This window comes from Eptatretus burgeri, chromosome 10, assembly GCF_056783735.1.
Source record: "Eptatretus burgeri isolate ZD-2024b chromosome 10, Ebu_testis_v1, whole genome shotgun sequence".
Classification (NCBI taxonomy): Eukaryota; Metazoa; Chordata; class Myxini; order Myxiniformes; family Myxinidae; genus Eptatretus; species Eptatretus burgeri.
This window is the reverse complement of record NC_140970.1, coordinates 61,561,921-61,585,168: the sequence shown is the minus strand read 5'-3', so window position 1 is coordinate 61,585,168 and position 23,248 is coordinate 61,561,921. Positions and strand designations below refer to the sequence as shown.

The following is a 23,248-nucleotide window of genomic DNA, read 5'->3' as shown; positions in this document are numbered from 1 at the left end:
GCGATCCTAATCCGTATACGTGAATATTTTCCCGCCTGCAGAAGCTGTCAGTCGCCGACAGACCGCCGATGAGTGAGGAAGTGTAAGTGAGCGCCGTCGGATTTTCGTTTTTGACAAAATGAGGGAAAAACTTGAACAACGCTACTGCCTCAAATTTTGTGTAAAGCTTGGCGAAGTGGAAATGATCCGCAAGACTCAACAGGCCTTTGAGAACAAAGCAATGGGCACCACACAGATAAAAGAGTGGTACAACCACTTCAAAAATGGTCGCACATCAGTGGAAAGTGAAGCACGTTCTGGTAGGCCCTCAACATCCTGAAATGAGATCATCATTGACCAAGTAAGGACCCTGCTGATGCAGGATAGTCGAATCACGATCAGAGAACTTGCAGACGAGGCGGGCGTCAGCATTGGATCCATTCATTCCATTGTGACTGAGGATTTGGGCTTAAGGAGAATCTCAGCGAAGTTTGTGCCAAAGCTGCTAACGATCGAGCAGAAGTAACTCCGTTTGGAGATCGCACAGGACATGCTGGAGACTGTGAACAGCGATCCCAACTTCTTCAACACAGTGATCACTGGCGATGAGACCATAGTAATCCGTCATTTTGTCAAAAACGAAAATCCGACGGCGCTCACTTACACTTCCTCACTCATCGGCCGTCTGTCGGCGACTGACAGCTTCTGCAGGAGGGAAAATATTCACGTATACGGATTAGGATCACCTACATACGTGCACCAAACCACACCTCCCTAGCTTCATTTGCTTACACACGAAAAATTAAGGTTGGATACTTTTTGAACACACCTCGTATGTATATACAGTGTATATATATATATATATATATATATATATATATATATATATATATATATATATATATATATTTATATTTATATATATATATATATATATATATATACATATATATTTATATATATTTATATATATATATATTTATATATATATATATATATATATATATATATATATATATATTGTTACGAATTTCGGTCCGCCCGGCGTGCGATCGGCCACGCAACTCGAATCGCGACCGCGTCGCCCACCGGAACGGACAATTCAGTCATGACCCTCCTTGGAACTACCGCCAGGAGCTAGTGAAGGGTGGGTCTTTCGACCCCACCACAATCGTGCCAATCGGCCACCCGCGCAGGATAGGGTTGTTCGCCAAACTCGACCTACCTAAGTACCTGCGCGGGTAGTTAACCGGGCGATCGTACCTCGCCGCTGGCCAGCCAAGGACACGAACAGCTTAAGCGGCCAATTCCGTGCTTCAGTGATAACCGAGCGGTGTTATCGCCGGCCCCGACGGACGTGATTATTTACCGGGTGCTTACACCACTCTACCAATTCCTTCCATGATGCAAGATGGAACTTTCAAACAAGGGAAGGGACGCAACGAAATGGGGAACAGTTCGACAAGCACATTTATTGCACACAGATACATTTATTATTCAAGCACATATGCAGTCAGTAATGCAAAACACTAACATGCACGTATACAGAACAAAAACAAAGCAAAAGGTGCTACAACCGTCTTTAAGCAATTATGTACAGTCACTTATACGGTTTTACTTACGGGACTCGGCGCCACAACACGCATTCAAAGAAAAAGCAAGAAAAGACCCCGTCATAGACAAGGGAGTCAGACTCAGCCCGTGGGCCTAATGCACGTGGAACCTGGATGAGCGGCCAGGTCCACGAGACCAAAGGGTCTTACCCGTACCCTCATGGTGCAATGGCGGGCAAGCCGCGATGTCAGCGTAGCTGCGCCTGGCTTCGTGCCCCTGGCGTGGTCGGTGAGCTCTCTCCGGCACTCCCCGTCTGCCTTTCCCGTCTGCTTCGAGCTCCATCTCCTGACTTGACTGCCCCGCCGACACTACACTCGACTTGACTGCCCCGCCGACACTGCACTCGACTTGACTGCCCCGCCGACACTGCACTCGACTTGACTGCCCCGCCGACACTGCACTCGACTTGACTGCCCCGCCGACACTGCACTTGACTTGACTGCCCGGTCTCCCGATTCTCCAGACTGCCGACACCGACACACTGCAGACTTGACTGCCCCGTCTCCCACTTCTCCAGACTGCCACTCCACCGACTCCAGAATTGACTGCTGCGACCGACACACTTTACTCCCGACGCACTGCTGCTGCCACTCCACTGCTCCCACTTGACTCTCGACGTACTGCTGCTGCCACTCCACTGCTCCCACTTGACTCCCTCGAGCTGCACCGTGCTCGCGCTTATATAGGCCGGGGGAGGAACGTATATGCAAATTTCTGGATCACAGCAGGTTCGGAGGCGGGGCCACACCACCCAATGCTCAGCCATTAGATGGATGAAAAGGGGGCGTGAAGCATTCCTGATCCACTTTTCGAGGCAAATGGAAGGCATTCACAGCCCATGGCACGACGTGTGGAAGAAAGGCGGAAGTGGTGGGAGTTTGCTGCGGTGGTTTGGGAAGGGTGTTGGTGGTGGCGATTTGGTTGCTGGTGGGTGTCGTTTGAGAATGGCGGTGAAGCGATGTTTGCGGGGTGGGGTTGTGGAGGTAAAGAGGCGAAGGTGGTGGTGTTTGAGTTGTAGTTGTTTGGAAATGATGGTGGTGGCGATTTGGTTGTTGGGGGATTATTGGTCCAAAATAATGATTGAGAAAAGAAAAACGGCTATCTGAAAGGATCACAGCCCTGTGAACACGGAAATTCCCTCTAAACAATGGTGGGGAAATCTAACTACACAAATACTTATCGCCATAACTGATCTGAGGACCCTTTATGGTATATTGCTAATTTCCACAGCCATAACAATATATATATATATATATATATATATATATATATGTATATATATATATATGTATGTGTGTGTGTGTGTGTGTGTGTGTGTGTGTGTGTGTGTGTGTGTGTGTGTGTGTGTGTGTGTGTGTGTGTGTGTGTGTGTGTGTGTGTGTGTGTGTATATATATATATATATATATATATATATATATATATATATATATATATATATATATATATATATATATTGTTACGTATTCGCGCCCGCCGGCGTGCTGACGGCCACGTAACTCGAATTGCGGCACGTCGCCCACCGGACGGACAATCCAGTTGTGACCCTCTCGGACTAACGCCGGGAACCAGTCACAGGTGGACCTTTCGGTCTCACCGCGATCGAGCCAATCGGCCCCCACGTGGGATAGGGTTGCTCGCCAAATTCGACCTACCTAAGTACCCACACGGAGGGTAGACCGGGCGATCGCACCTCGCCGCAGGTCGACTTCGGACACGGGCCACTTTAGCGACCCGTTCCGTACTATCGGGATAACCGAGCGGTGTTATCGTCGGCCTCGACGGTTCGATTAATTATCGGGCGTATTCAGCCCACTACCAACCCTTTACGTGAAGCAAGATGAGGATTCAATGAAAGAAATGACGAAGCGAAGTGGGAAAACAGTTCAACATAAAGCACATTTATTCGCGATGAAAGGAAAGCACACATATACAATTCCACCAAAAGCACATAGAAAAGAAGAAGACAAAAAGCAAATGCGACAATGCAGATCTAATACCGACTGCGCGAGCACACGGCAACACTTATACAATTTTACTTCACAGACGGCGCCGACAACACATATTCCCAAAGCAAAAGAAAAGAGAACCACCCTCCAGGATGAGGGGGTAGGCGGGCCTGGGGCCGAGACCATGTCGGGCCTACCCGTCTGGTGACGAGACGCGGAGCGGCGGTGGTGCCTCAACTCCGCGGGCCTCGCGGACAGTGTCTGGTAGGGGGTGGGAAGGGGGCCCCCTTTTGTCGCACTATCTCAGTGCGGGGGGGAAACAGGAGGGGGTTGCTGATGCTCGGGGAAAGGAGGATTTCACCAAAATCGCGGGTCCCGCGACGAGCGTCTTCACCACGACCTCGGTCGCGCCGCTGGCCTTTCTCTCCGCAGTTCCCCGAATCCGACGCGAGCACCCCCTCATCCGCCTTCGCCGCCGCCGCCTCTCCACAGCTCCGTCCTCTTCACTCCGACTCCGCGAACTCCCAACTGCACTGAGCTCTTCCTCCGCTTCCAACTCAACTCTTCCTCCTGCGAACTGAACTCCTCTCAACTTCCACTCGACTCGAAGTCTTAACTCCGAACTCACTCTTTCCAACGCACACCACGACCCTTTTCTGACGAACGCAGCCGCTTATATAAGCCCCGTGGCTTCGCCTTTGACCCCCTGCCTTCGACCTTTCACCTCGCTCCCCATTGGCCCGAGAAAAAGTGGGCGTGAATGCTTTTTGATCCATGAATTTGCATACAGCGACCGCCCTCCAACGCCCTGGAGGCGGGGCCAAATCGCCCCTCGCTCACCGATTGGACGGAACAAAAGTGGGCGTGAGTCGTTTTTGATCCGTTTTTCTGCGGAAAGTCCGTGGTTTTGTACACGCTGTTCGGCGCGCGCCCTGCACGAGTCCAATACCGGTACCCACAAGCGGCGCAAGAACGGTGGCGATGCGACGGTTGCAAGGTGTGACGGTAAAGGTCGTGGCTGTTGTGGTGAAGCGGCGTTGTGGTGGGTGGTTGATGTTGTGATGACTGTTGAGACGTGGTTGGTGGTGGTAATAATGGCGGTTGGTCCAAAATAAAGATAGTAAAAGAAAAACGGCTATCCTGAAGAGTCGCAGCATGCATAAATGACATGTATTCCCACTAGACAACGGGTTTGGGCCTAACTACACATATACTTACCGAGATATCTCACCTAAGGGACCTGAATGGTGGTTTGCGAATTTGGTAACCACAACAATATATATTTCTCAATGTGTGTACATATATATATATATGTGTGTGTGTGTGTGTGTGTGTGTGTGTGTGTGTGTGTGTGTGTGTGTGTGTTTACATATATATGTATATATATATAATATATATGTGTATGTATATATATATATATATATATATATATATATATATATATATATATATATATATATATACATATACATATATATACATATACATATATATACATATACATATATATATATATATATATATATATATATATATATATATATATATATATATATATATACATATACATATATATATGTGTATATATATATATATACATATATGATATATACACATGTATTTGCAATTACAGCCAGTCTCTTTGCTGACAGGGATGGTAAAGAGGGGGGAGGGGAGAGGGGAGAGAGAGAGAAAGAGGGAGGAAGAGAGAGGAGAGAGGGAGGGAGAGAGAGGAGAGAGAAAGAGAGAGAAAGAGAGAGAAAGAGAGAGAGAGAGAGAGAAAGAGAGAGAAGAGAGAGAGAAAGAGAGAGAAAGAGAGAGAAAGAGAGAGAAAGAGAGAGAAAGAGAGAGAAAGAGAGAGAAAGAGAGAGAAAGAGAGAGAAAGAGAGAGAAAGAGAGAGAAAGAGAGAGAAAGAGAGAGAAAGAGAGAGAAAGAGAGAGAAGAGAGAGAGAGAGAGAGAGAGAGAGAGAGAGAGAGAGAGAGAGAGAGAGAGAGAGAGAGAGAGAGAGAGAGAGAGAGAGAGAGAGAGAGAGAGAGAGAGAGACACGGAGAGAGAGAGAGAGAGAGAGAGAGAGAGAGAGAGAGAGAGAGAGAGAGAGAGAGAGAGAGAGAGAGAGAGAGAGAGAGAGAGAGAGAGAGAGAGAGAGAGAGAGAGAGAGAGAGAGAGCAACAGAGGCGTGGGAGGAGATTGCTGCATTTTATTAGAAAAGGGGGGGGCAAGGAGGGGACAGGGTGAGAGAGAAGGGTGGAGGGGATGAGGAAAAAAAAGACAGGTGAGTGATGGAGGTGGGGTCAGAAAAGAGTATGACATATGACGCTTAATGTCTGCACAAAAAAAAACCAAAAACGTGTCAAAACAACTGTACACACAACAACGCAACAGAGTTTGTAAAGTAATCCGTTGGCACATCTGCAAAAACTTTGATATTCCAGTTCCAGAAAATTTGTGGGAAAATGAACCAAAAACAATTGCTGAAAACATTGAAGTTCCGCTCACGTACGACCTTATGATCCCATTGGGCGTGAACATCGAAAACAAAGCATTGCGACCAGATCTCATACTTAGGTACAAAAAAAAAGAGAAAAGAAGGCATTGCTGATTGAGGTGTTAATACCAGTGACTTTGTACTAACAATGCAGAAATTAAGAAAATGACCAAGTTCCAAGACCTCAAAAATGAAGTGAAAAGATCCTGGAAGCTGAAGAATGCCAAAGTTGTACCAGTAATGATGAAGAAGAACCTCACAGATATATTAAAACCATCCTGGGAATATTATTACAAACGAATTTCAGTTGGAAGCCATCCTTGGCTCAATGACGATCCTGAAGAGAGCCCTCGGAACAAAACTTTAAAAACAGAAAACTTCACAGCTTGGTCCATGAATCGTGACCCCTTACCGAAATGTAGGTGGATACTTTGAGCCCACCCTGGGAGGACTCCATTCCGAATTCTGAAACCCGCATGTGTCGATACCAATCAATGACACACACACACGCACGCACGCACGCACGCACGCACGCACGCACGCACGCACGCACGCACACATACACAGCCTGTTATTAGTATAGATATACTGTACGAGTAGATACAACCGTGGGAATATTAAGGGAGGGAGAGGAGGAAGGGAGAGCGAGGAAGGGGGGGTGCAGAAGGGGTGGGGGAGGTAGGAGGGGGGGAGGGGGGGGGTAGCTAGGAAGGGTGGGAAGAACGAAGAAAGGGGGGTGGTTGGGAGAGCGATGCCTCTCCAAATGTCGCTACACACTCCGGGAGGATGAGTGGAAGTGAGAATGATGGGGGAGAGGGGTGGGGGAAGTGGGGAGGGGCAGGAGGCTTGGGAGGAGGTAAGCGTGAGGGGAGGGGTTCTTGACTTGCGTGTGGTTGTGGGACTTTTTGAGAAGGTGGGGGGGGTGGTATGGCAGGATTGAACGAAATGGGGTTCGTTAAAACAGCACGTTAATACAGTATGTGGAGACTGCCAGGAGATGTCAATGGTGGTGGAGGGGCGGGGGGGGTTGGGAGGAGGTAAGCGTGAAGGGAGGAAGAGGGAAGGCAGCATGAGTGGAAAGCAAAGTAAGGCAGCATGAGTGGAAGGAAAGGTGGTGTGAGGGGAGTAAAAGTGTGATAAAACGTGCCCAAACAGCAACATTTTCTTTTTAACCACCAGGTTCGAAAGTCCAAGGAGCTCAGGGTTCAAAGGGTTAACAGTCTCCTTAACAGAAGGGGAGGATAGCGGAGCAGGGGAAGAGAGGGATAGGGGCAGGGGGGCGAGGGTGGGAGAGAGAGGGGGAGAGAAAGATGAGGGGAGAGAAAGAGGAGTGAGGATGGAGAGCGAGGAGGGGTGGTGGAGGAATGGGAGAGTGAGAAGGGGGATGGGAAAGAGAGGAGGGGAGAGAGGAATAGCGAGGAGGCGTGGGGGAGCAAGGAGGAGTGGTGGAGCAAGGAGGGGAGTGGAATGCTGAGTACTGGAGCCTTACCTGGGCAAAAGTGCTTTCAATTGTTGATTGTGAAAGCGAACTTGTTGCTGTTCCAGACTTTGGTTTCTTTGAATCTGCATTCTCAACCATCACAAATAGGTGTTCTCTCTGGTGTTTGGCTTTCAAATGTTTTCGGATATTGAACATATTATAGTGATGAGCAATATCTCGTGAGCATGCAACTTTCAGACTACCTTCTTTAACCTTCCAAAATAGCTCCAATCTGCACTTCTGGACCTTATGAACGACATGTTGTCAAAGCTTCATCAGTCGATGTATTGCAAACCTGTCCATCAGCAAAGCAATCAGAACACTTTACCGGCCAACTCCAAATGCTTTGCAATTCATTTAAAGGAATACACCCTTGGGGCATGTTTAGTTTGCAAGTGACTTGCTTTTGCTGCTATAATGCAAACGGGATGCCCCAAGGGTGTATTCCTTTTTAATTAATACATCACCAGGCGGTGTGTAACCAGAACATGCCCAACAGGGATGAAAAAAATTCTCCCCCAAAAATGCTTCTTTCTACAAAGTAGGAATGATTCAGAATCAACGTCGATTTCGGTTCACTTCTCGGGTTCTTTCGATTCCATGGTTGGAATAGAGTACTTTGGAATCAATCCGCCCACCAATGAAACGGTTGATAAGGAATGAATGGGTAGGTCATACTGAACAGGTGGGTCTGGAGATGTCCAGAATATCAAACAATGTCCAAATTGGACAAATGAACACTTTTTTTTTTAGAAGTCAGACATGCTGCTAAGTTCAATTCCACAGTTTACATTTTGAAATTCAATTCAGTTTAAGAGATTCTAGAGCTTATCGCATTTCAACTGTAATGCTTAGAAACGTCCAGAGTTTTATTTTTTATGGGGATGAAGGGGGAGGGGTTTGGGAGGAGTTGGGGGGTTGGGAGGAGGTAAGCATGACATGAGGGGAAGGGAAGGCCGGGGAGGAGAAGGGAAGGCGGTGGAGCATAAATTACGATTCATACTGTCTCATCAAAATTATTCTGAAGAGAATAACAGTGAAGATGGAAACAAAATAATGTTTGAAATACATTTTCTACCGGTCATACTATAAATACCACGTGGAGACAAACACCATCCAGAGATAAACACCACTCTGAGATAAAGGCCAAATAATACTGACTTCAAAAATTGGACCACTGGACCTGTAGCTTATCTGGGCCCTTGCCCAATGTTGAAACCCAAATTTGGTAGAATTCTGAATGGTGGGTCTGGTGAGGAAGGTTTTTGAAGAAATTTACATAATTTTCCAAAAAAATTTACCAAGTCTGCCATTTTGACACATTTTCGGTCATGTGATTGGCACGACCTCTGCAATTTAACATCATGACCCTGTCCTAATGATTTAACCCAAATTTGGTAGCATTCTGATGGGTGGGTCTGGAGAAGATTTTTATAGGAATTGATGCGATTTTTCCAAAAGTTGACGAAGTCGGCCGTTTTGACACTTCCGGTCATGTGATTGGAATGACCGGCAACTTAACATCCCTACCCTGGCCTAATGTTGCAACCCAAATTTTCTAGCATTCTGACTGGTGGATCAGGTGATGATTTTGGAAGGAATTTGCAGGACCGCCATTTTGACACACTTCCAGTCATGTGATCGACATGGCCTCCACAATTTAACATCAGGACCTTGTCCTCATGTTGTAACCCAAATTTGGTGGCTTTCTGACTGGTGGGTCTGGAGAAGAAGATTTTTGAAGGAATTTATGTGATTTTCCCAAAAATTGACTGTCGGCCATTTTGACACACTTCCGGTCAGGTGATCGGCATGACCTTCGATGACAATACCTTATCTGGAATGTAAATTCCAGATAAGCTAAAAATGGAGCATGCTGCTTCCTTGCTTGATGCTGAGAATTAAAAAGGATAGAGCATGGACAAACAACGCTGGGAAGGCAATGACAAACCACCTAGTATAATCCTTTCCAAGCAGCACCCACGCTCTGTAAAGAGCATGGTACTTCAAATCAAAAAATATGCTACAGATATGCACACTCGCTTCCAAGTTGTCTAGCTTGGGTTCAAATCTCGGCCCAGCTATAAACTCTCATCCTGTTATTTCACAGGCATGGTGATTCATCAGTATGTGTGCGCCATCCCTTGGATGGACGTTAAACTAGGCGTCCCATCTGCCGACATTAGCCGGTGGTGTCCTTCTCTAAGAGTAGGCAAGCTATCACCAGCACCATGACCAAATTACAAATTCTTGTCATAACTACTTCTTGGAATGCAATGGCAAACCATCCAGTATGACCTTTTCAAAGAAACTGCTTCAATAGCACCGCAACTATTAACTGTGAGCATCTCAATCTAATGACCTACCATTTAATTCACCAATATTGTATGATTGTATCATTAATTGATCCCAAAAGTTTGAACTCAAGCCTATGATAATGATACATCCAGAAAAAGAAAGAAAAGTCGCTCTTGAAATACGAGACAGTTCTACTTTGCACACAAATGTAAATGATAGCTATATCCCCCCCACCCCACCCCCGTATTTATAGATTTCCTTTGTGCACACAACGTTACAGACAGCAATGACCTCACAACTGAGACCACAACCCAGGAGTGCGATCGAGGAATTAGAATCGGGACAACATTTCAGGTTTGTGATCTGTGAGTACTCAAGCTATTCCTCTCTGAATCGGCATCCCATGATGGTGGTGGCTCACACAGCAACGTTTATCTCCAGGAAGTGATTTTTGGAGACCTTCAAAGGCAAAGCTCACTGTGGGATCGGCCTGATGGTCTGGACAGATTGCATGCAGCCTGAGCATACTGGCTGCAGATCCGATTCCTGCACTGTTCTCCTTCCAAAACGGCAATTAGCATTTGAAGTGGAGACGTGAAGCAGGGCTTATTCCTGCACCCAAGGGACTTAGCTTGGAGGATCCATGCCGGAGCAGCAGCTGTTGTGTTGTTGCAAAGATGTCATCCCTTTCTTTGAAGTAATTTGAAAGTTCACAAGTGCCAAGGACATTTCACCTCATATTGTGCAAACCCATCCAATTCGGCATAATTCAATATGAAGTTTCTTCATTTGTATGTATTCAACTAACAAGCTCAAATGAGCTAAGATCCTCGTCCTCTTAATGATGACGTCATTAAAACGAATATGACGTCATTGTGATGTATCAGGTTTGCGATAAATTATCTGTGATAATGCCCAGCTTGATTTCCGCAAACAAAATTCAAACAGCTTGCCTAGTTTCGGAGATAATGGTGTCGGCGATTTCCATTAGCGGCGATATTATGACGTCAACTTTTTTTTTCTAGGAAGAATTTCCAAAATCGGAGATGGTTACTGCCTGAGCGTGGGCTTTCTGCAAACATATGGCAAGTTTCACGAAGATCCGATGAAAACTCTGGGTTGTGAAACAAAAAATGTCAAAAAATAGGAATGACGTCATAAAAATTGATATGACGTCATAGTGATGTATCATATGTGCGGTAATTCATCTCTGCTAATGCCCTGTTCGATTTCCGCAAACAGTCTGGCACCCTGCCCTACTCACCAAACTCTCTTCCCATGGTATTCAAGGCCATCTCCACTCATGGCTCGCAGACTTCCTCTCCTGTCGCAGTCAACGTGTGGCCCTAAATGGAGTTCTTTCATCCCCTCTTCCTGTGCAGGCTGGAGTTCCTCAAGGTAGCGTTCTGGGCCCTGTTCTTTTTCTGGTTTTCATCAATGATCTCTCGGACTCTCTGGAAAATCCTCTATTTCTCTTTGCCGACGACTCCACCCTCTGCCGTACCATCTGTCATCCCTCAGACCGGCAAGCAGCAGCTTCTTCACTCACTGCAGATCTGGATAAAATCACAAACTGGTCCAACACGTGGAACATGTCTTTCAATCCAGACAAATCTCACACTCTCACTATGTCTCTTCGAAAGGACCGTTTACAAAACCCCCCCATCCACTTTCTCAACAATCCTCTGGAAGAAGTCTTTTCTTTCAAGCTTCTAGGTCTCACTATCTGCCATGACCTTTCCTGGGAAAGTCACATTTCCAACCTCGCCTCAAAAGCCAGTCGCCGACTGGGAATCCTCCGTCGTGCTAAGTCCTTCCTCGGCCCTCTTGAGCTCCTGACCACTTACAAAGCTTTTGTCCGTAGCCTGATGGAGTACTGCTCTCCCCTCTGGGCTGGTGCTCCTGCCTCCCACCTTTCTCGGCTTCACGCTGTCGAAACCAGGGCATTTAAGATCATCGGCATCTCCCGCAATGAAGCTGAGTCTTTGGGCCTCTCACTCAATCACCGCAGGTTGGTCGGTGGTCTTTCTGTCTTCTACCGACTCCTCTCCAGCCTTGCCCCCCTGCTCTCTCTGCGATTTGTCCCCACCACATTTCCACAGGGCGCTCAAGGTCCGCCAACAACCCCTTCTGGTAAAACTACCAAAATCACGAATCACTGCTCATCTTCACTCTTTCATTCCTCTTTTTCCCGCCTTTGGAATAAACTTCCTCACTCTATTCTTTCCCATTCTTCCCTCCAGGCTTTCAAAACAGCTGTTCACCACCACCTCTTATCTTCCCCCATCCAAATCCTCGATCTTTTCTACCCCCGATAATCCACCCAAGCCCACTTCCTTCATTTCTCCTGCTTTCCTTCCTGAAAGTCCCTGAAATGTCCATCTTCTCTTCGCCATGTTCCCCGTCCCATCCCCATCCCTCTCCCTTCCACAGTTCACCTAATGTGTCTGTTCCCCACTGTTTTGTCCCTTCCACTCCCGCCCCTCTTGTCTCATGCCTCCTTGCTGTGAGTTGTGTGTTAGCTCTCATACGAGCCTCGACCAAGGTATACAAAAAAAAAATAAAAAAATTAACAATTCAAAAAGCTTGCCTAGTTTCGGAGATAATTTTTTAGGCGATTTCCATTCGCGGAGATATTTTGACGTCATAACTTTTTTTTTCTCGGATGAATTTTCAAAATCGGAGATGGTTACTGTCTGCGCAGGGTATTTTTACATATATATGCCAAGTTTCAGGAAGTTTCGATGAAAACTGTAGGCTGTGAAACAAAAAAGTCCACAAGAACAACAACTTGAGTAAGACTTAGAGATCCTCCACGAGGATCGAAAAATATTTTAGTCATTCTTCGCCATCTGATCTTACATGATGTAAGTAGTATATGCTTACAGAAGAGTTATGGTTTAACTCTGATGTGGAGAGCATTTCAGATGTTGTCTAGGCGGTAAAATAGGGATCGATTAGAATAGTTATTTCACAATACGTTTTCACATAAGTGTGGTGTAGTTCCTGTAAATGACAGAGCACCCAGCATGCATTTAGAAAGATCTTGCCCCCCCCCCCCACCCCAGTGTCTGTGTCAATGCCCACGAGCATGCTCGCGAGTCCATCCAACGTGCTGGTAAACAAGCACATAAATCACCATCTGGCTCAAGACCATCTGACAGCTGGTAAACAAGCCCAGAAATGTTAGTTTTGTGTGGAATTTTCTTCACTCGCCAGCCAATGGGCACACACCACATATCATCATCATCATCTGTCAGGCTGTGTTGGCCAATGGGCGTGCCGTTGACGGTTCTACGGGTCCCTCGTAGAACTTGTATATAGTTATTAATTATGAATTGTGATCACAGCTGTGTGGCCGTACTTTCTTCCCCTTTCCCCACTTCCTTGTGAATAATTTCCCTCTTTTTGATGAAACCTTATGTGGTCATCGGTAGTGGACTCCATGGTGCTTCGTAAATTGATGTTTGTCCATTAGATGTTTGTCTAATTGTCATTAGACAAACTTCTAATGTGTGTCCATTAGATGGGTAGATTGGGTCCGTACTTACAGTAATATGCTTCGAGTGTGGAACATCGACAAGCTTTGCTCGGCTTTTCCTGTCGGCATCCCGCTGCGGTCATTGTGTCTGAAGACGCTGATTAATCCGATGGACGTGGAGGTCCTTTCATATCCCATGCCCGTCGGGTGCCGTGTCGGTCGTTCAAGAAGCACAACTGTAACAGTATTCACGGGATGGGATGGTTTGAGCATTAACATGAAGTAATTGTACGTGTCATCATTCTTCATACTCGAGTGAAGAAACGTGTGCACTGAAGAGCTTTACCACGATGTAATGCCACCAGCATTTTCAAGTTCCAAGAAGAAGAAAAAGATTACGCCAAGGAAGACGAAGAAGAAGACGAATGTGAAGAATGTGAAATTCATGGAATTCTACAGTTACAATTGTTTCATTTTTAGAATGTTCAGCCTGTTCAGTAGCTCTGTAATCACTCAAGTCCCAAAGTTGTGGGATGCAATGATTCACTTCATTGTGAAATAAGGCCAGGTACTTGGGAACTTGGGAACTTTGGTGGAACTTGGGAACAAAACTTTCATTGAGAACTTGGGTGGAACTCAAATTTATTTGGGTTTGCTTTGAAATGCAAAATTCAGACTCAAGGAAGGGCGATGAGACAGAGTTAAAAGGCAACGTACTAACATTGGCACAAAAGGTCGATACAGCAAGCCAGGGAATGATGGAATGGGAGTGGAGTACACCTCCAAGTAAACAGGTTAGGATAGGCAGGATAAATGAGGGTAGAAAATATCAAAGGTAAGAATGGGAGGTGACATGAGACTGTGGTATACAGTCAAGTTGAAGGGAAGATTAGGATTGAACGGTGTCAGGTAGGCAGTTACATAAATAGTAGAAATAAGAAAAACAAAAGAGCAAAGAAAGGTGGTTCACGTGGATTTCAGAAACTTCATCAGAAGGGGGTTACTTGAATAAGACATCCATCCTGGAGGAGCTTGGCTGGGTTGGAGGACTGATAGATGAGGAAACAAGCCCAGAGGACAGATTATTAAACAAAACAAAAAAACCCACCACCAACCTGCAGCAATGTGAGGGCAACAAGCTTTGTGTTTTGGCCACATTAGAGAAGATGCCAATAATGTTGAGAGCTTTAGGATCTCCAGAATCCAGGTGAGACAGAAATGAAGCAGGAGTGCCAGCACAGATGGGGGAGCAGCACTCAATTGATCTATGAGCAAAGGACCTTGTAGTCTGGGAGTAGTTGAGATTTTTCAAGGAATGACTTGGAATGACAGAGGAAAACTGGCTTTGCAATATGCTGGAGCAAGAGAGGCAGTGGCTGATGGTGTGTGTCACAAACCGCTCAGGTTATTTACTTGACCGATGTCGAAATTGTTAGGCAGGTGACCTCAAAACTTTCATTCATTATAAAAAGTAAAACACAAATGGTAAGGTAAACACAGTACTCTAACTTGGCACAATACAAGGCAAAGCAACTGATGGCTGCATTTTCGTCTCCCATTCTTTTCCCTTTGCTTTCCCATCTATATGTTTAGAAATGAGGTTGTTTGCAAAGAGGAAAGACTTGACATCAACAGCGATGATGGATTTTGACAGCTCTGATCTTCACCCTTTCCTTCTCCTTGGCTGCCTCCTGTCTGTCTGAAAGTCTGCCAACGTCACTCCCATTCACAGCAAGGGTGCATAAAATGATCCTTTCACAACAGGCCAACAAGTTTACTTCCAATTATAAGCAAAGTTGGAATCCATAATTGCTGCCGACGTCAAGAAGTCCTTCCTCTTTTCAAGCAGTCTGATCTCTGACCGGCACTTTGGATTCCATCTCGGTCTCTCATATCTGAACATGTTGTGACTTCTCTCTCAACAATTTTCACAGGCCTGAAACCTCAACCATTTCCCTGGATTATCATGGGCATTCAACAAGGTTTAGCATCCTGCTCTGCTTGTCCAGCTCACTGCCCGAAGTAAACAACGCCACCTACATACCTGGCTTTATGACTTTCTCCATTTCTCCAATGTGTTGCTGTCAATAGAATCCTCCCTCCCTTCTCACAGTGAAGGCTAAAGTGCCGAAGGCAGTGTCTTTGGCCCAGTCTTGTTCCAAACATAAAGCTACTCCAAGATGCACACGTTCTTCCAGTAACTCTCTCCTGGTTAATTAAACTTCCAAAATCCAACCTGATTGCTCACCTCAACTGCTTTGTTCCTCACTTCTTCCATCTGAGCAACCACATTTCAGAGGTTATTGTTTCTGACTCTTCCCTCCAGAGCTTAAAATGGGCAGTGCACTGCCACCACCTCATGTCATCCCCCATCTTTTCCAACAATCTTTTTCCCCACATGAACCATTCCTAACCCAATCCTCTTACTTGCAGTTTACTGTTCCTTCCCCCATATATATATATATATATATATATATATATATATATATATATATATATATATATATATATATATATATATATATATATATATATATATATATATATATATATATATCACATCTTTCTCTGTTCGTTCTTTACCTTGCTTGTTGAGTCCAAATGTCGTCCTACCCTGACATTGCCAGTTCATTGTTGTTTTTTCACCCTCTCACTGTGCTCTTTGTTCTTTGAGCCTCAATCTTGCCACATATCGTTTTTGGCCCAATCAACCAATGGTGAAGAATAGCTTATAAATACAATATTGTATCCAAATCTAGATTTTCACCAAAATCGAATCAATTCGTTCTCGTCACGAATTGTCACCCAACCTGTCCACCAAGTTTTGTCAGAATCGGTCCATAACCTTTTGAGATATCCTGCTCACAGACAAAGAAACAGACAGACAAAGAAACAGACAGACAAATAGACAGAAAAGCAAGGGTGAAAACAAAATCTCCATCCACCTTTGGTGGTGGAAGTAAAAACACCATAAGATCACAAAAAAAAAAAAACACCAATTGATGCTTGTGCATGGATTTCCTGCTTTACATTCGTCCAGGATACAGTGTGCACTTTGTGATGCAACGCCTTGCCTGTAAAACATCAACAGGACAGATTATAGTCAGGACGAGAATCAAATCCACACGAGAGAGCGAAAAGGTAAATAAATGTCCTACCTTGGCACAATGCTGTCAGGGCTAATCAATAACAATTAATCAAATAACGAACTTACAATACCAACATCACTTAAATAATACATGAATTGCTCCAAGTTTACTAGATTTTCTTGCTCAAATTCAGAAAGGTATTCCTCCATTCAGTCTTTTTCTTCTTTTTTTTGTTTTTATAAATTGGCATGGCCAACACAAGGATAACCAAACCAATATTTTCATGCAAAATAGGGGATGGTTGGGTAAAACTGGACACTTAATGTTTGCACATTTGTACATTGCTGATAGAAAGTCTGCATCCCCCTTTCAAAATTTTCACCTTCAGTTGCCTTACAGCCTGGAGTTAAATTACATTAAATAAAACTTTTTCACGTTTATTTACACATCGTAACCCACAACTTCCAAGTGAAAAACAAATTCTACAAATTTCAGAAAATTAATTAAAAATACAAAACTGTAATATCTTGGTTGGATAAGTGTCCACCCCCCTTAATAGCAATTATAAATGAGCTCAAGTGTAACCAATCACCTTCAAAATCACACACCATTAATTCGCCTCCACCTGTGTTAAATTGTGGTGATCCTCATTATTTCAGAATAAAATCAATGGTTCCTGAAGGTTTCCTCTGCTGGGTAGTGCATTTCACAGCAAAGACTCGACAATGAGAACCAAGGAACTGTCAAAAGATCTCAGGGATAAAGTTGTGGAAAGGCACAGATCAGGGGATGGGTATAGAAATATTTCAAAGGCTTGAATATCACTTGGAGCACAGTCAAGACAATCATTAAGAAGTTAAAGGCGCATGGTACCACCACGACCCTGCCGAGATCAGGCCGTCCCTCCAAATTGGATGACCAAGCAAGGAGGAGACTGATCAGAGAGGCCACCAAGATGCCAATGGCAACTTTGAAAGAGGAACATGCCTTTATGGTAAAGACTGGTGACTGTGTGCATGTGGCAACAATATCCCAAGCACTCCACAAGTCTGGCCTGCATGGTAGGGTGGCAAGAAGGAACCCATTACTCAAAAAAGCCCACCTTGAGTCCCTTTTTCAGGATGGAAAAAACCACTCCAGAGATTCTGAAGCTGTATGGCAAAGAGTTTTGTGGTCTGACGAAACCAAGATGGAACTTTTTAGCCTAAATGCAAAACGTTACATTTGGTGCAAACCCAACACAATACATCTCCCAAAGAACACCATCCCTACTATGAAGCATGGTGGTGGTGATATCACATGATGGGGATTGTTCATCAGCAGGAATTGGGGCACTTTTCAAGGTAGAAGGGAAAGTCAGGTCAGGTATGGGAGCATGTGCAGGAGCAGCACGTCGCTGCATCCACTTTCCACCGGTTCTCCAGGGGCCTCCATCTGGCCATCTCCCAGGCAGATAGATGCCTGGCCTGTCCCCATTTCCTTGAGATGCTTATCAACCTGCTGCAACCACGAGGCATGTGGATGGCCCATTGGCTTCTTCCACTCATGAGGTTCCCTTGCTGAAAGAATCTGGTGAGCAGGATCAGCATCAGGAAAACGAGCCACATGTTCCTACAGCGCAGCTGACACTCACGGGCTATGCAGGTAATAAATCTCATTTGAGTCTCTCTAAGCAACTGCTTGTTGGACACAAAGCCTGACCAGCGATAGCCAAGGATTCTTCAAAGAGACCTGGTACCAAAGGAACTAAGTCTGTCTCAGATCCCTGGTCAGAGTCCAAGTCTCACATGCATAGAGCAAGACTGGAAGCACCAAGGACCTGAAGACTCGAACATTCCTTCTCCCGCGCAGGTACCGGCAGCTTTACCCCATTTCAACCGGTTCACCGCAGCCTGTGTTTCCACAAACGAAGGTGGATTACAGTTGATTGGAGGGTCAGCGATAGGGATAGTAACACCCCTGACATCCACCTCAACAGCTGGTTGATCAGCCTGGTACAGCCGCTCAAAGTAACCGGCCCAGCGGGCCTTCACTTCGGACACCTCTGTCAAGAGCCCAACACCCTCTGCTCTAACTGCAGTACACAGAGGGATAGGCTTGGAGGAACGCAATGCAAGAATTCCCCTGTAAGCAGAACGAGAATCACTTGACCACAGGTGATGCTCTACCCCCTCACAGATTCATCGCACATAGGCCTTCTTGTCCACCTTGAGTGCACGTACAGTTTTACGCCTCAGTTCCCTGAACAGCTCAGCTCTTACATTCAGCCTGGCCCTGCGACTCTGGTCAATGGTATCCAGTGTGTCTTGAGAGACAAAATTCTACTTCGCCCTCCAGTGAGTCCCAATACATCCACCGGCAACATCAAGGACAGTGGTCTTGAAGGCACTCCACAACGCTTCAGGATCCCCCACAGCACCCAGACCCCTCCAAATATCCACTCAGCCTGTTCACAAACTCCTCAACTAACCTCTCGTCCTTGAGCTTGCCAACATCCAGCCTCGGCTGGGATGGTACCATTCTTTTGGATTTAAGCTGCAACTTCAGAAGTGCTACAACAAGCCTGTGGTCGGTATTGAGGAACTCAGCACTCTGGTAGACCCTGCAGTTCTGGATCATCCTCCAGCAACCATCAATGAGCACATGGTCAATCTCCTTTGCCACACCACCAGTGTTGGAATACCAAATCCAGCGATGAGCTTGTGGGTGCTGAAACCATGAACCAGCCACCCTAAGTCCATGACGTCTTGCAAAGTCAAGGAACTTAATGTTATTCTGCTTCACAAATCCAGACCCATGGGGACCAACACACGTCTCATAACCATCCCTATCAGTTCCAGTCGATGCATTGAAATCCTGCAGGACCAGAAGCGTATCTCACCTGGGGCACTGATCAACCACAGACTCGAGCGTGACATAAAATACATCCTTCATGGTGAGATCACTCACCTCAGTCGGAGCATATACAGAGACCAGGGAAATGACACCCAAGTTGTGACGAATCCTTAGTCTCATAATACGCTCGTTGACCGATGTTACCTCAATTATCGTTGGAGTCAGGTTATTGAATACAGCTACAGCAACTCCTTGGGCATGGTAACCATCAGAGTGACCAGACCAATAGTACGTGTGACCACCCGCCATGATCTCGCCGCAATCCGGTCTCCGAACCTCAGAGAGTGCTGCAATACCGATGTCCAAATGCTTGAGCTCAGATAATAACAGAGACAGGTGATTATCTTCTCTTAGGGATAGGACATTCCAGGTACCCACCTGAAGGGACCGCCGTTTGGTGGACGACACCTCAGCGCCACCCCGACACACACTTCCGCAATCTGACCTTGGAAGGTTACCTGTGGATTCCCTCCTCTCATCAAAGATTAGGGGTCCCGAAGGCTTTTCCTCAATCCTGTCATCCGTTGAGCTTCCTTGGCGTTATGACATGATTATGACGTTATGACGTCATAATCGCATATGTAGAAGGGAAAATGGATGGAGCAAAATATAGAAAAATCCAAGAGGAAAACCTGCTGCCTTCTGCAAGCCAGCTGAAATTGGGACGGAAGTTCACCTTTCAGCATGACAATGACCCAAAGCACACAGCCAAAGCTACACTGGAGTGGCTAAGGAACATAAAGATAAATGTCCTTGAGTGGTCCAGTCAGAGCCCCGACCTAAATCCAATCGAAAATCAGTGGCATGACTTGAAGATTGTTGCTCATCAATGCTCCCCACCCAACTTGACTGAGCTTGAACAGTTTTGCACTGGAGAATGGACAAATAATGCCCAATCAAGGTGTGCAAAGTTTCTAGAGACCTATCCCAACGCTCACAACTGTAATTGCTGTCAAAGGTGCTTCCACTAAGTATTAACTCAGTGGGGGGGGGGGGACACTTATCCAACGAAGATATTCTAGTTTTGTATTTTTAATTAATTTTTCTGAAATTTGTAGAATTTGCTTTTCACTTGGAAGTTGTGGGTTACGATGTGTAAATAAAGGTGGAAAAAATGATGATCTGATGCAATTTAACTCCAGGCTGTAAGGCAAGAAAAGATGAAAATATTGAAAGGGGGGTGAGGACTTTCGATGGGCGCTGTATGTCAGTCAGCCAAGAACACCAATCACTTTGAAATTGCTCATAAAATTCAAGAGGCAGAAAAAAAAAATGCTGGCAGAAAAAATTGAACAATTAAAAAAAATTAAAGCATGAAGTGGGGGGAAGGAGGAAGGGAGGGTGATTTCACGATGTTGGGAAACTGAAAGAGGTTATTGAAGTGAAACGGGATAAACACTCATGTTTGCAAATTGCGAACGATAATAAATACCCTTTATTACCCTCACCGAAGGATTCCGAGAGGGTATTGCATTTGGGTCCGTTTGTTGGGTCTCTGAAATAGGTGACCCTTATTGTTAGTAATTCTGTCTGTTTGTTTGGATGTTTGTTCGTTTGTCATCAGCATAATTGATAGTAAACATGCGCGGATTTTGGAGTCGGGTCAGGTTCGATCTGTGACCTGCTACAGGTACCATGTAAACCTGTACTAACCTGTTCCATGGTCGGGTTGTCGGCGACTAAACCGTCTCCCCCACCAGGTTTTCTGGTGAGGAGGGTGTTTGGATATGGACACCCAGCAGGATTAAAAACAAAACCTGTCAAAGGGCGGAGGAGCTCCTTGTGAGCCAACGGCCATCCATATCTAGTGCCCAACTGTGTCTGCGGACGTCCTCCTGCAGTTGGGTCACTTCTTATTAGGAGGTTGGTGGCAGGATTTGCACTCCGGCCACCGTAAAACCCTTCATTACGCAAAATGCAAAAACGCAAAAAAAAAATCTGAAAACCCACTCCGTGGGAGTAACTCCTGTGCAGCTTCCCTTAGCAGGGCAGCTCACCGGATGACGGGATTGGGGCAAAGCCTTCGGGACCCCCAATCTTTGATAGGAGGGAAACCACGGGGTAACATCCCTGGGTCAGATTGCGGGAGAGTGTGTCGGAGTGGTGCTGAGGTGTCGTCCACCAGACGGCGGTCTCCTTGGGTTAACCTGAGGCGGTCCCTTCGGGTGGGTGCCTGGAATGTCCTATCCCTAAGAGAGGATGATCACCTGTCTCTGTTATCATCTGAGCTCAAGCGTTTGGACATCGGGATTGCAGCTCTCTCTGAGGTTCGGAGACTGGATTGCGGCGAGATAATGGTGGGTGGTTACACCTACTATTGGTCTGGTCGCTCTGATGGTTACCATACCCAAGGAGTTGCTGTAGCTGTGTCCAATAAGCTGACCCCAATGATAATTGAGGTAACACCGGTCAACGAGCGTATTATGAGATTAAGGATTCGTCACTCCTTAGGTGTCATTTCCCTGGTCTCTGTTTATGCTCCGACTGAGGCGAGTGATCTCACCGTGAAGGATGCATTCTACGCCACACTCGAGTCTGTGGTTGATCAGTGCCCCAGACGAGATACACTTCTAGTCTTGGGGGATTTCAATGCATCGACTGGAACTGATAGGGATGGTTATGAGGTGTGTGTTGGTCCCCATGGGTCAGGAACTATGAACCAGAATAGCACTAAGCTCCTTGACTTTGCAAGAAGTCATGGACTTAGGGTGGCTGGTTCATGGTTTCAGCGCCCACAAGCTCATCGCTGGACTTGGTATTCCAACGCTGGCGGTGTGGCAAAGGAGATTGACCATGTCCTCATTGACGGTCGTTGGAGGATGATCCAGAACTGCAGGGTCTACCGGAGTGCTCATTTCCTCAATACTGACCACAGGCTTGTTTTAGCAACTCTAAAGCTGCACCTTAAATCCTGGAGAATGGTACCATCCCAGACGAGGCTGGATGTTGCCAAGCTCAGGGATGAGAGATTAGCTGAGGAGTTTGCGAACAGGCTGAGTGGACACTTGGGGGGTCTGGGTGCTTTGGGGGGTCCTGAAGAGTTGTGGAGCGCCTTCAAGACCACCGTCCTTGATGTTGCCGGTGGATGCCTTGGAGCTCACCGCAGGGCAAAGAAGAATTTTCTCTCTCAAGGGACACTGGATACCATTGACCAGAATCGCAGGGCCAGGCTGAATGGCAGAGCTGAGCTGTTCAGGCAGCTGAGGCGTAAAACTGTACGTGCACTGAGGGTGGACAAGGAGGCCTATATGCGAGGAATCTGTGAGGGGGTAGAGCATCACCTGTGGACAGGTGATTCTCGTCCCGCTTACAGGGGAATTCGCGCATTACGTTCATCAAGCCCATCCCTTGGAGCACTACAGTTCGAGCAGAGAGTGGTAGGCTCTTGACAGAGGAGTCTGAAGTGAAGGCCCGCTGGGCCGGTCACTTTGAGCGGTTGTACCAGGCTGATCCCCCAACTGTCGAGTTGGACGTCAAGGGTGTTACAATCCCTGTTGCTGACCCTCGAATCAACTGTGGTCCACCTTCGCTTGTGGAAACACGGGCTGCGGTGAACCAGTTGAAACGGGGCAAAGCTCCAGGGATCTGTGGCATCCATGCCGAACTTCTCAAGGCTGGTGGAAATGCTGCACTCGTGTCGTTGCATGCAGTTTTGTACTCTGCCTGGAACACAGGCATCATCCCAACTGACTGGAAGAGGGGCCTTGTTGTCCCTCTCTGGAAAGGGAAGGGTGATCGCCAAGACTGCAACAACTACCGAGGGGTGACGCTGCTCTCAGTGCCGGGCAAGGTCTTTGCTCGGATAATTCTCGATAGGGTTCGCCACCATCTGCTTGAGCACCAGCGTCCAGAGCAGTCAGGCTTTACACTAAAGAGGTCAACGATTGACCGTATCCTTGCCCTTCGTGTCCTCACCGAACGCAGACGAGAGTTTCGGCAGGGGCTGCTTGCAGCCTATGTTGATCTCTGTAAAGCGT

The 23,248-nt window shown here is 46.2% G+C and overlaps 1 protein-coding gene across 1 annotated transcript in view; it reads right to left on the bottom strand.

Moving 5' to 3' along the window:
- Nucleotides 1-23,248, bottom strand: part of LOC147018698 (uncharacterized) — a 119,388-nt gene that overhangs the window by 13,651 nt on the left and 82,489 nt on the right. The window contains exons 14-16 of the mRNA XM_085898638.1: nucleotides 16,333-16,361; nucleotides 14,403-14,575; nucleotides 13,358-13,523 (exon numbers count right to left, since the gene is read on the bottom strand). The gene's annotated coding sequence lies outside the window, so the exon portion shown is untranslated. The remainder of the gene's footprint in view (nucleotides 1-13,357; nucleotides 13,524-14,402; nucleotides 14,576-16,332; nucleotides 16,362-23,248) is intronic.